This window comes from Alosa alosa, chromosome 5 (genome assembly GCF_017589495.1).
Source record: "Alosa alosa isolate M-15738 ecotype Scorff River chromosome 5, AALO_Geno_1.1, whole genome shotgun sequence".
Classification (NCBI taxonomy): domain Eukaryota; kingdom Metazoa; phylum Chordata; class Actinopteri; order Clupeiformes; family Clupeidae; genus Alosa; species Alosa alosa.
Window position 1 is genome coordinate 33,962,600 of NC_063193.1, and position 12,383 is coordinate 33,974,982.

Here is a 12,383-nt window from a genome sequence, read left to right on the forward strand (position 1 = left end):
AAAAACAGGAGCTGAGCTTATTATTCGCACAGGAAAGGCATGCCTCACTCGGGCTGACTTTTGGAGCCTGGGCCTGAATCACAACATGGACTCAACGGTGAGTTTAGGTTTAACTTTATGAAATCCTTTTTTTTTTGCTTTTAATGTTAATGTGTTGGTGATGCGTGGGCAAGTTTACAAACTATTTCAACCAGCCTGCCCATCACTGTAATGTATGACTTTTAGTTATATTAGCCTATAGCGTATTTGCATGTCTCACTCTGTTTTCCAGATCGGAAACAGCTGTTTGGAGTTGGTTTCAAAAATTGCCAGGTCAAAGGTACAGTGAAAGTCAGTGTGGTGAATCACCTCTATCTGTTGTAGTCTTGCATTACTATACTCTTTTTAAACGCTTCATAGGGGAAAGAAATCTACGTTGCTGACTTGTATGTCGTACCAACTTGGCTGGCCCACCACAGTGACCCACTGTTAAGTATGCCTGTGAGTATCTTTTTTCACATCTTAGACAAATCTTTACTTTAGTCTTTACTTTAAGTGTGGCATTATGGCCCATATAGGCAAGTTTTAGATTTGCATTATTTGCATTATTATATATTTGTTTGGCGGAATGAGATTTAAACATTCAGACCACATTGTACATTTGGATATATGACTTATGAGAGTAATGTTGGGTGGCGGAATATAATGGGTTGCGGAACCACACGTGATCCGCTATATCTTTTCTTATATCTTCAAACAGAATGACATTCGCACAAAAGAATTCATTATAATTCCAATTTGGACACCAGGACATTACCAGCTATGTGTAAGTTACAGTTCTCAGTTCTTTGTTCCAAAAGCTAATAGAAATTTCAGTAATCTCATATGAATATAAAACGGATTGTTGCATCTCTTGAGAACTTTAACATTATGAAATGTTTATTGCTTAAGCTGTAGTGTCCATTCAACTCTCTCACTGCATGTCTGCATGTTACGGATATACTGCATGTCTCCATTAGGTGCTGAAGCCTGTCCTTCGGGAGATTCTTTTACTTGATTCTAGGTGTTTTGAGACCCCACATGGCTTTGATCAGAGATATACCGCTCTGTTGAGGTTACAATAATGGAATTATGTTCTGTTCAAGGTAGGGGTGGGAATTGAGAGCCCGGAATAGAGTAGAATCAAGAATCAAATGCTTCAATTCACTGGAATCGTATCCCTCTGACATAATCAATTCGTAACTAGATGTACCGCATAGCGGTACAAAATATGACCGCCGCTCAGTCCTGTACATCCATTCCGAGAAAATAAATCACACTTCAATTTGTTCCATCTTTACCCATCCCCCACTCTTGAAACTTTTGTGTATGCTTGTTTGGCATGCCTGAGTGTATTATTGTGCGGCTGCACAGAAAGTAGCCTACTGGTGCTGAAAAGGTGAATAGATTGTAGAATAGCCAAAGAAGATGTAGCATTGTTATAAAACCTTTAAAATCTCTAAACAATCACAAGTAGGACAGGTCATCACAGTTCATCCATTGCAACTGGATTGATGAAAGGTCACTTACACCTGTAGGCTACATTGTATTTGGGAAAAGCAAAAGGTATCAGCATAATGTTATTTATTTATTTATTTATTTTTTATGTATTTATAAACAAAAACATCTCTGTCACTTCCATGCCGTTTTCAACAGCTATCAAAAACAAAGGTCATTTTTGGATGGATGGATTTTTGTGAATGTTTCTTCTTCTACATAAGATTTTAGTCATCTTTAGTTCATGTAATACTTTATTGTCAATGCACAAATTAAGTAACAGTAGTCTGAAACGAAATGCTGTTTTACATCTAACCAGTGGTGCAAATAACTGACATGTCCAAATGGGCCTTGATGAAATGCGCCGCTAGACTGTTCATACACATTTTAACGGGCCAAAGTTGAAGAGCTTTTGTCCAAGTATTGTTCGTGCAAATATAGGCTGATTCATGTTCCCCTTGCATTGTGTAACTGAGGTCCATGGCTGGTCTGGCTTTCATCAGACCAAGCTCAATCTTTTAAGAAATCAAAAATAAATAGCGGGCAGACTGTCGGGCTGGGTTCACCCAGCCTAGTCCATAGGCACCGATATTGTTTAATTTTCAGATTGAGATATACACGCTCTGGCTATTCTAAATGCAAAATGCATTAGGGAGTTATGACAAAACTGTAACTAACAAACTAGATCCTAATAGAAAGCTGTTAGCTTCCCTAAGCTACAGGTAGGATTATAAGGTAGGCCTATTTACAACATACATTGTCAATAGGCTATGCTGGCGACACAAATCAAATCTCCTTTGGAAACCAATGGCTTCCTTAATTTACAGTATCAAGCGGACTTAAACTGCCATATCGCGGGTTAAAAGTTTGTAATAACATTCACGCAGTTCCATGAGTCAAGGAAAGCTAATGAAGTAGCCACTTCTAAATGGGACCCACTACACACTAGCTTAAGGTGTGTTGCTAAAGCAGCCATAATGAAATGAAGGTGTCATTGTTTGGATACTTCACACACACGTGCTTTTTTAATTTCACAGACTACAACTACCAAGCACATCGATTCCCTCTCACACCCTGCACGACTTAAAACAAAATAAACAGGCGCCTCAGTCTCACGCATGTATAGGCAAAACTGTATCAGACCGTGTAACGTTGGTAAATCTTCCATTGCACAGAATGATTTTGTAGCACGTGCAATAAATGACAGTCGAAAAGATACAAACAGTGCTGCTATCAATTTGTTTGGTATAACCGCAGATTTATAGTTTTCTACAAATGCAATCAATCAAATGGGCCTCCATCACTCAACCAACGCTAACGGTAACATTACCAAGGTCCTTATTGATATTACAAGATTAACGTACCTGCAGTAAAACCAAGCATGTCCGATAAACATCCTCACTTCATCCTCACTTACACTTCATGTGAACATCGCCCTGTCCTTATTAGATGTTCGCTATGCGGTAAATTACAGTCCTTGTAGGAAGTGTCCATTATTTTTTTCAACCCACTTTTAACTTCCAAAAAATTACGCCTCACTGCAACGATGCGCCATCTAGTGGACAAACGACTACTAATCGCCAATACTGAAAATGCAGCCATGATGATGATGATGAATATTTTGGCTTTTTTTTGATCCTATTGAATTTGTAATTATGTATCGGCCGCTCTAATACCCGATAGGTATGTGGGTGCCTGTGTGTGTGCATGTTTATATGTGTGTGCACCGCCATTTACAGGCCAATGAGTGTACAGTCACTAAATGTACACATAACCTAATTTTTTAGCCCCCATGGATGAAATTCTACGAAACTTGGCATACCCCCAGACAATGCCAGGTCAATCATACACATAAAATTTGGTGCAGTTCTGAACATCTTAACTGAAGATAGGGGCGATGAAAGCAGAATAATATTGCATTTTCACTTTTACCGGGGCAAATCACAAATGAGTGATTATGAGCCAGGTTGATGTGGGCCCTTGAGACCAACATACCATAAAAAAGATTCACAGAGAACTGTGTCTGCCCTACCTCCTTTCTCGGGGGTCCAGTCCAGCCGGGGCTGCAGATGAAAAACGAAAATGACGGTTCCATGCTATCCATGTGGGGGTACATGCCCACCAAGTTTTGTGTACCCCGTCTTTCAGTGTCCCGAATCCTTGTTGGTGTACGCCACTAAATGTACACATAAATTATTTTATTGTAAGGCCCCCATGAACGAAAGTACACAAAACTTGGCATGCATTCAGAGGGTGTCATAATGATCCTACACTTTTAATTTCGTGCAGTTTTGACCTTGTCAGACAGAGATATTGAGATGAAAAACACCTAATTTTTTTTTTTGCTTTTTATTTTTAACTAGGTGGCGCTATACATGAAATAAGTGGTAATGGGATGGGTTGACATGCCCCCTTAAGACCAACATACAAAAAAGGTGGACCTCCTAGGCCCTACGGTTCTCGAGATATTCACAGAAAACTGTCTCCGCCCACCCACAGGCCAGTTGGTGTATAGTAACATAAATTAATTTATTGTGTGGCCCCCATGAACGGAATTCCACAAAACTTGGTGCATACAGAGGGTGTCATAATGATCCTACACTTCCAATTTCGCAGTTTTGACTATGTTAGGTCACAGATACCTTCAATTACACCACCTCATTTTTACTTTTTTGTGTTTAACTAGGTGGCTATACATGAAATGAGTGGTTATGGAATGGGTTGACATGGCCCCTTGAGATCAACATACAAAAAAAAAAAAGGTCCTCCTAAACCCTACGGTTTTGAGATATTTACAGAAAACTGTGTCTGCCCTACCCTCCTTTGGGGTCCAATTCAGCGGGGGCTACATGTTGGTTCCATGTTATCCATGTGGGGTTACATGTCCACCAAGTTTTCGTGGTACCCGGTCTTTCAGTGTCCCGGGAATCATTGACGGAAATTTGGGCATCAAAAAAGAAAAAAAATAAATAAATAAATAAATCTGACTAAACCTATATGACACGCCGCTTAAACAGCGCGTCATAATTATAAGCTAGTCATCTAGTAGAATTGATAAAAAATTGGACTGATGACGTTGATAAAATCCTATCAATTCCCACCCCTAGTTCTAGGATGGTCACGTTCATATGACCATTCTTATAGACGTTACAGTGTTTTGTTCAGTTCCTTTATTTCTGGGGTGTCAAACTCATTTTTAGCACGGCCACATGTGAATCATTCAAACTGATTTCAAGCAGGCCACAGAGCTGCAATTGTTGTTCAAGCATTTAAGTATAAGTAAGTAAGTATAAGTATATATACTTTTGATCCCGTGAGGGAAATTTGGTCTCTGCATTTATCCCAATCCGTGAATTAGTGAAACACACTGCACACAGTGAACACACAGTCAGGTGAAGCACACACACTAATCCCGGCGCAGTGAGCTGCCTGCAACAACAGCGGCGCTCGGGGAGCAGTGAGGGGTTAGGTGCCTTGCTCAAGGGAACTTCAGCCGTGGCCTACCGGGGCAACCCTCCGGTTACAAGTCCAGAAGTGCTAACCAGTAGGCCACGGCTGCCCCTATTTGGGATCAGGCCGCATGAAATAATGTGAAGGGGTGGTTTCAGCCCTGGACCATATGTTTGACACCCCTGCTTTATGTTATAAGGTCATGTTCATGTGGACCTCCACGCTTAGGACAGTCACCTTCATATGCCCTCATAAAGACAAGAATGATAGTGAGTGCATCAGGGGTTTACTGTTTCTTTCTGATTGGTTGCACAATACACAGAGATCTTGCACAAAGGATAAATCCTGGGGAATGGACAGAGAAAACTGGGTACCATTTTGAGGTAAGTGATATTCATTTGTATCAAGCTTTACAGCCTGCATTTATTTGCAATAGTAAACTTCAATTGGCACCATTGCAATCAATGCTGATTGTGGTATTATTCTGTTAGAAGTTTCCTCGTCAAACCAGTGGGAATGACTGTGGAGTCTTCATGATAATGGTAAGGCGTATTTAAATGTTTTCATGTCTTGCTGTCATTCAGGTGTTCACCCACATGTTTTACTTGTTTGTTGTTTTTTGTGCAGTTGGCCTTGTATGTTGCACTTGATGCTCCCTTCGATTACACCATCGTAAGGAATGATTATTTATATTCGGTGTGATGGAATTTATAATAACTACATATAAATATGTCATAAGTCTACCTATTTTATATTTAGGTGGATATGCCAGCCCTTAGGAGGTGGTGGTGTATCATGCTGATGGAAAACTTCACACTGGACAAGTACTTATTTAACATTAGGGCATATACAGATTCTCACATGATTCAACCTTTAATAGCAGGATTCATACTTCAAGTCATTGCATTTCTGATAATTTTTGCATTTTCCACTCTTACCTCCCTCCACTACTTTGGAGGGAGGTAAGAGGAGCAGTGTAAAGGTCCAGTGGAGGCTTTACACTGGACCAATGAAGCAATGAATCTCCTAAAAGGTCATCGGCAGCCTGTGATGCGTCTGAGGAAGCGCAAGTTTGAGGAGATGGAGGTAATAGGTTTGCCTTTCATAGAATGCCTGGTCATAAGTATAAAAGCAAAATCACTGTTATGGAGAAGCAATATTTAGTATGAAAGGTGGTGGTGTGTGCCACCCGGTAAAATGCTATAATAAATGCAAAATGGTCACAAATGAATGACAATGGAAAAATGACATGTGAAGGCTTTCTCATAACTATCCTCCTGATAGTGAGATTGTTCTTGTCTGGTTTCTATCAGTAATATTTATTTTAATTCATTGTTTTTTTATCATGCAGAATATTGAAGACATACCGGAAGCGAGAAATTGGGTAACGCAGAATATTGAACACACACAGGAAGCGAGAAATTGGGTAACTCAGAATATTGAAGACATGCAAGAAGCGAGAAATTGGGTAACGCAGCTGAAGAAACAGAACCTCTTCAAAGGTGAAGTCCATGTGCCACACTTCCTTGCCATGGAAGACAGCTTAGGCTGTACAGGCTCGAAATTTATTGTTAATGGTGACACCTTCAATACTGATGAAAAGCATGAAGTTATGGATCCTTTCATCTTTAACTTTGAGTATGTTGAGGACGTGGGATAGTTTTTTGAAGAAATTGGAAGTATGAATATTAAAGTCAATTGTGGCTTGCTTAACCGTGTTTAACCGGTCATTGTGGCTTGTTTTGGCTATGTGTTTAATTTCTATGAAATGTCTTCAGTAAAATTCGAATTCATCTGCTGTCTTTTTGTTGTCACAAAGTGGATATGTACTGTAGCCTTATGTAGGCCTAATGGTCCCTGAAAATGCACTTAAATGTCTGATGGGAATTATCCCAAGGATGAAAAGTCTTAGGGCAGATAGGCAGCCTGTCCAACACCTGGAATAATCTTTTCCCAAAATAGCATTAGAGATATAATTTCCTGACGTTCCATGTCTGGAATAGACTTAATTAAAATGCTTATGGCATTCTTGAAATTCCATGAACCCGTGGGAACCCTGCTTTACTTTTAGGTCGGCTACGACAGCGGGTCTAGCAGCTCCGATGCAACCTAGGCCTACTTCTAGTTATCTTCGTGCATGGTTATTTTAATGAACGGACATTTCACCCTCCGCTTTCAAAAAAATAACATTGTGCACAAACTTCGGTTTTCAGAAAAGTTTCCCGATGTATATATATGCCGTCAAGAGCATGCCAAACATGTCGGTGGCAGTGTAAGGAAAAGCTCAATCCCACGTTAGCCAATCAGAATCCCGAATTTAGCAACAAATCACTTCCTATTTCTCTTTGTTCAAAAGCGTTTGCACAAACACGTAAAAATGAGTACCACCTTAATAGCACCATAGGGATGAACGGGACCGGTAGCAACATTTTGTTATGGATCCTTTGAGAAACAGCCCGCATGTTTATTTTTTTTTTATTTTTTTTTAAAAACACTAAAAACTACAAACTTCCGGTATAGCCATTCCCTCAAGTAAAGGAACAGAAGGCAACTTTGATACGTTTGTAACCTACTGCATTTGTGATGGAGGATATAAGAGGTAAACTGCACAAATTCTGACATTTAAGCATTAGTAGGCCTATTTGTTTTTTTTTGTGTGTGTGTTTGTGTTGTGAAACACCGATTCGCGTTCAAGTAGGCAGAGTCGGTTGATGATGCCACGCAGTGGGCGTGTCTGGTAGTTATTGACGTGCAACGTAGTGGGCGTGTCTTGTAGTGGGCGTGTCTGGACGCAGAAAGCTACTTTTGAACCAGCGCGAAAAATCATTTCCAACCGACGACAGCACGCAAACCCTTTCCTCCAAACAATGATTTTTATATAGTTAATAGCAGTTATTTCAGGAGTAATCGTGTAAATAATAGTGTTTTGGTATTGAATGTTATATTTGCCATTGTGTATTTTATATCGTGTGTGTGAAACCGGTTAACGTTAGCAACATTGTGCAGTGCATATCTGACTGCCATCCTGATGCATGGACCGGTACATGGTCTGCTCTTGGACCACCATATTCAGTTTATTAACTTGCTGTGAATTATTACACAAAATGCTCATTAAATGTAAGAAGTATTTCTAGGTTAATGATTGATGATATGGCTCGTGCAGTATGAAGGCTACAGTAGCCTAGCTAATGTTAACTAGCATTACCAACCTCCCTGCAAAACTCACCACACAACTTCGTAGGTTTGACAGGTCTTGTCCCTCATGCTGGCCCTTACAAAACCCACAAGCTGACCCTCGACACACAACAGTCAATAATGTGACCCGATTTAAAGTGGTTTTCACCCCTTTGGACACTCTTGATTTCGTCCTTGAAACAGTGAAATATTCACGGGAGCATGGACGGTTTGCTAACCATTTTACTGCAGTGTCTAGCCGGTGGTAGCATCCAACCTGTGCTATCAGCTAGCTAGCTAGTTCAAAGGTTTAAGTACTTAATGGGGATATACAGGGCTTTTTATGCCTTGACTAAGTTGATGTTTCATATAAACAACTATTCATAGAAACAACAAGGTCACTAAAACATAATATATGTCATACCTGTGTTGCAGCATGTAGGCTAATGTTAGCAGCATTATAATGACATTCTAATGTCTGAAAGGCTAATGATTAGCCTATATCGGCTACCTGAAAAGTTAAGTGTTCAAACTAACATTTCCAGTGTTCTATTTGATGGTGTATACATGGATTTCTATGGAACGTCACAGAAAACATGCGTATGTACCAAGAGGCAGAAAGCACCATAGAACAGCATAGAGCAATGCAAAAGAGCAAAAGAATAAAATTAGTTTTTTGTGCTGAAAACGGCACCAATTGAAATCACGATGGTTAGAGAATGTTAAATATGTTCAATATCCCTAACGAAAATGCATGTCTTTGCCAAAAATGACAAAATACGATGTTATATTAATAATCCAAATGAACATCAAACTTTGAAATATAGTCTGAAATGAGATGTTATTATCATTGAGACAACAGGGGTATACAAAAAAATCCGATTGTAGCTTACAGCAGCCGACTATTTAGGTTACGTTTATAACGTTGTGGACGGCCACCAAGCGTCTTCTGCCTCACGGCTGCGCTACAAGATCTAGTTTTGTTGGTAAACGGGAAACCCGTGTATTGGCCCTGACTAAGTTTGTGTGATATATAAACCACAATCCTTGTTGATACAAGTACCAATGTTCGTCTAGAAAGTTTTTATTCACATTGAGAATTTCGCCATAGGCAGTAAAAGACTCCGCCATCTTTGTCAATAATTTTCGCTGATAAAGTTTCAAACTATGACCTTAACAGCCTTTCCACCAATCAGTCATCACTGTGGGATTGTGGGATTGTTCAGGATTGTGGGTAATGAAGTACTTATCCAAGACATCGCTAAAAAAGACATTTATCTCAAAAACAAGGTTAGTGCCCGTGAACTTTTGGTGTCTATATGAGCATACACAATGTTAGTACAGCCGTAGCTGGTTTGAGTCTACCATGTGCAGTTAAGTTTTTATGGCTTATACCCGAATTGTCAATGGAGAAATTGCATTGAATTCTTACTTCCGGAAACTCCTGTGGGCGGGACTGTGATGCTCTATATTAAGTAGTTTCTAGCCATGTGTATCGCTTGTAACGTGCAGCTGATTGGCACGTTACAACTATACCCAATTTCAATTACAAAATGTATACTTTTAAGGCAACTGTAACCCACCCAAATATTTAAGTCAGAGTCCTTTGCCTATTTATTATAATTATATATGTATATGTCCATAGGTTAATATATTATATTACTATTACTGTTTCCTTTTTCTCCTATTTTCCTCTCTTTTCTACCTGGCAAGAGAGATACATTCTGTTCGCTATACTCACGTCACTTGTGGTATATAAGCTACTGCGCAGCCGTTGAAGTTAGTTCAACAAAAGTCAACACAGGGAGTAGGCAATAGCTCTGCTGTGCTTCGTACTGCTGTTCTTAACCCTTTAGGCGCCAGAGGTTTTTTTCCGAAACGTTCGATTTTGACATCTTCATTTCAAAAGGCTATATCTTAAAAGTGATAAGAGATAGAGACTTTCTGTAAATTAGAGAAATATTAAGGATGACCCAAAGTTTATGTAGGGATTAAATGTTTATATCTAATTTGCATATTATGACGTCATATGGTGGCGGCCATCTTGGATTATATCATTTTCATGAAAAGTCGCATGTTTGAATAATAAAATGCACCACTTCTTTCCCCCCAAAATGTCCCTCACCTTCTGTATGCTATATTGCACAATACTGAATGCTCAGGTAAATACTAAGTAGTAAACAAACTATGTAAATCATTACTAATAAATGGCAGAAACAAACCAAATGCATGTAGCGGTAAGCCTTTTTTGCTGTAGAGATTTTCCATTTACTACATACAGTAGGCACTCTGATTCCATGTATGGGGCACATATATATTATTCAGATGACACACAAACACAAGTAGACAAGACCTGTTTAGTTCAAAAGCTCACTTGCCACGGCAAGGCACAGATCAGGAGTGAGATGACGAGACAAGACAAGAGACAATGTTAGTATTTGTTTTCTTTTTGTTGTTTTTGTTGATGTTTTTTTGTTGTTTTTTTCTTAGCTGACAAAGACACACACATCACAAGGACATGAACACACAAAAAAGAACACATATATGCAGGCTTGGAATTTCACCATTCTGGGGGCAAGGCCACTTGGCCTTCAGTTGGGCATATTTGGTGGGGGGCACAAAGACCACATGTCAGGGCACCAAGGCCAAAGTTACCTATACAGTAGCATATAAAAATGATCAAAGTTGTATTTAGCCTATTCACTGCAGTAGACCTGCATCACTGTATGAAACGTTACAAAAACATGAAACATGACATATTACATAGAACTGTAAATCATCTGATCATCTAATAATTACAGATATCTAGGCTATATATAACATTTATTTTATATTTGGTCTGCTATGAAATCATGTATTGAACAATTTAAGCACAGCTCAGCTTTAAGAAACTCAAATAGCCTAGATGCATGCTTAGCATTTTGTGATCATTAAGGCTACTTTCACAAACTCTTAGTCAGCTGTCCTCTGATTTACCAATATCTAGGCGATATTTGTAACATTTATTTTGTATTTGGCCTGTTATGAAATCATGTGGAACAATTTAAACACATTGTAAAACTACAAGCCCAAATTTGGAGACATCCATGCATGTCGAAATTTACTGCAAATTCAAAACTGGATTACTCTGGAACGGCTAACTGTACAGGGGACTGCTTTACACCTTTGTGTTCGGTAAGGTCTGCTGTTTATTCTGATATATGGTTTGTCGTGTTAAAAGAAGGGTTCGTGAAGTATTCCACCGAGATGAATGGGTAGGGAGATCATGGACGCAAAACCTTCGGTAGAATGTATGATTAAATTGAATTATATTATTTACTTTTCTCGCGAACCGTTCAACACAGCAATTATCGGCTAACATCATTTAAAAGCTGAGAAAAAGCTCTTTCATGTGATACTTGTGATGTCTGTGTGATGATGAGTAGGCTAGGCTACTTCGCGAGTAGTTCAACTGAGAAGAATGGTGGACGCACTTTCTTTCTTGCCTGTCACTTTCTCCACTGCTAAAAGACTAAATTAATTTGCGCTGTGAATGCTAAGATTATTTTGACAGGCCACAGGCTAAATAAAAATCGCTATTAGTAGGACGGAAAGCAGAATATTGAAAGAAGGGGGCACCAAGGCCACCGTGGCCTGTAAACCTCTGATTTTCAAAGAGGCATCACGGCCAACGCAAGGGGCTACGACGGCCATGGCCGTCGTGAAATTCCTACCCTGCATATATGTCCTAAATGGTCAGGGGAAATAGATCATCAACAGTGTAAATCATTACTAATAAATGGCTGACAATTATTTTTTTTATGTAGCAGGCCTTTTGCTGTAGAGATAATGACTATCCATATCCATATCCTATCCATACAGGGCCGGCATTCCCATCATCTTGTGATAGACTATGCATGGCCTAATGGCTCTCCTGCCCCGTGTCACCACCTCTGCTCCTGTTGTTAGCAGCATGGCCAGATCTGCCTCGCGCTCGCGTCGAGTGGAGAGAATTTGCGCAGCTCGGACTAGGCCTACTGTCATTCTCATTGCGACTCCCCACACTGCCTCTACGTTCCCCCCTAACTGTCCTATGAGCACTTCGACCTCGTCTAACATACCCAGTGGCATTAGACAAAGGCTCCACCACGTTACTGTCGCCGCGATTGCGGAGAGGCACAAGTTCAGAAGACAGAAGCTAGCGCTATGGACATTCTATAGACATATCCAGCCTCGTTCGCCACACTACTAACACCCTGCTAACT

At 39.8% G+C, this 12,383-nt stretch overlaps 2 protein-coding genes and 1 long non-coding RNA gene across 4 annotated transcripts in view; 1 reads left to right on the top strand and 2 right to left on the bottom strand.

The window, feature by feature from the left end:
• LOC125295308 overlaps window positions 1-12,383 on the bottom strand; it is a 195,125-nt gene that overhangs the window by 34,393 nt on the left and 148,349 nt on the right. The window lies entirely within an intron of this gene.
• LOC125295143 (major histocompatibility complex class I-related gene protein-like) overlaps window positions 1-12,383 on the bottom strand; it is a 47,035-nt gene that overhangs the window by 15,685 nt on the left and 18,967 nt on the right. The window lies entirely within an intron of this gene.
• On the top strand, window positions 7-6,497 carry LOC125295148. The gene is made up of 8 exons (XR_007193639.1): window positions 7-97; window positions 272-319; window positions 400-480; window positions 740-1,093; window positions 5,288-5,348; window positions 5,457-5,507; window positions 5,725-6,051; window positions 6,317-6,497. It is a non-coding gene; the product is annotated as an uncharacterized LOC125295148 (long non-coding RNA).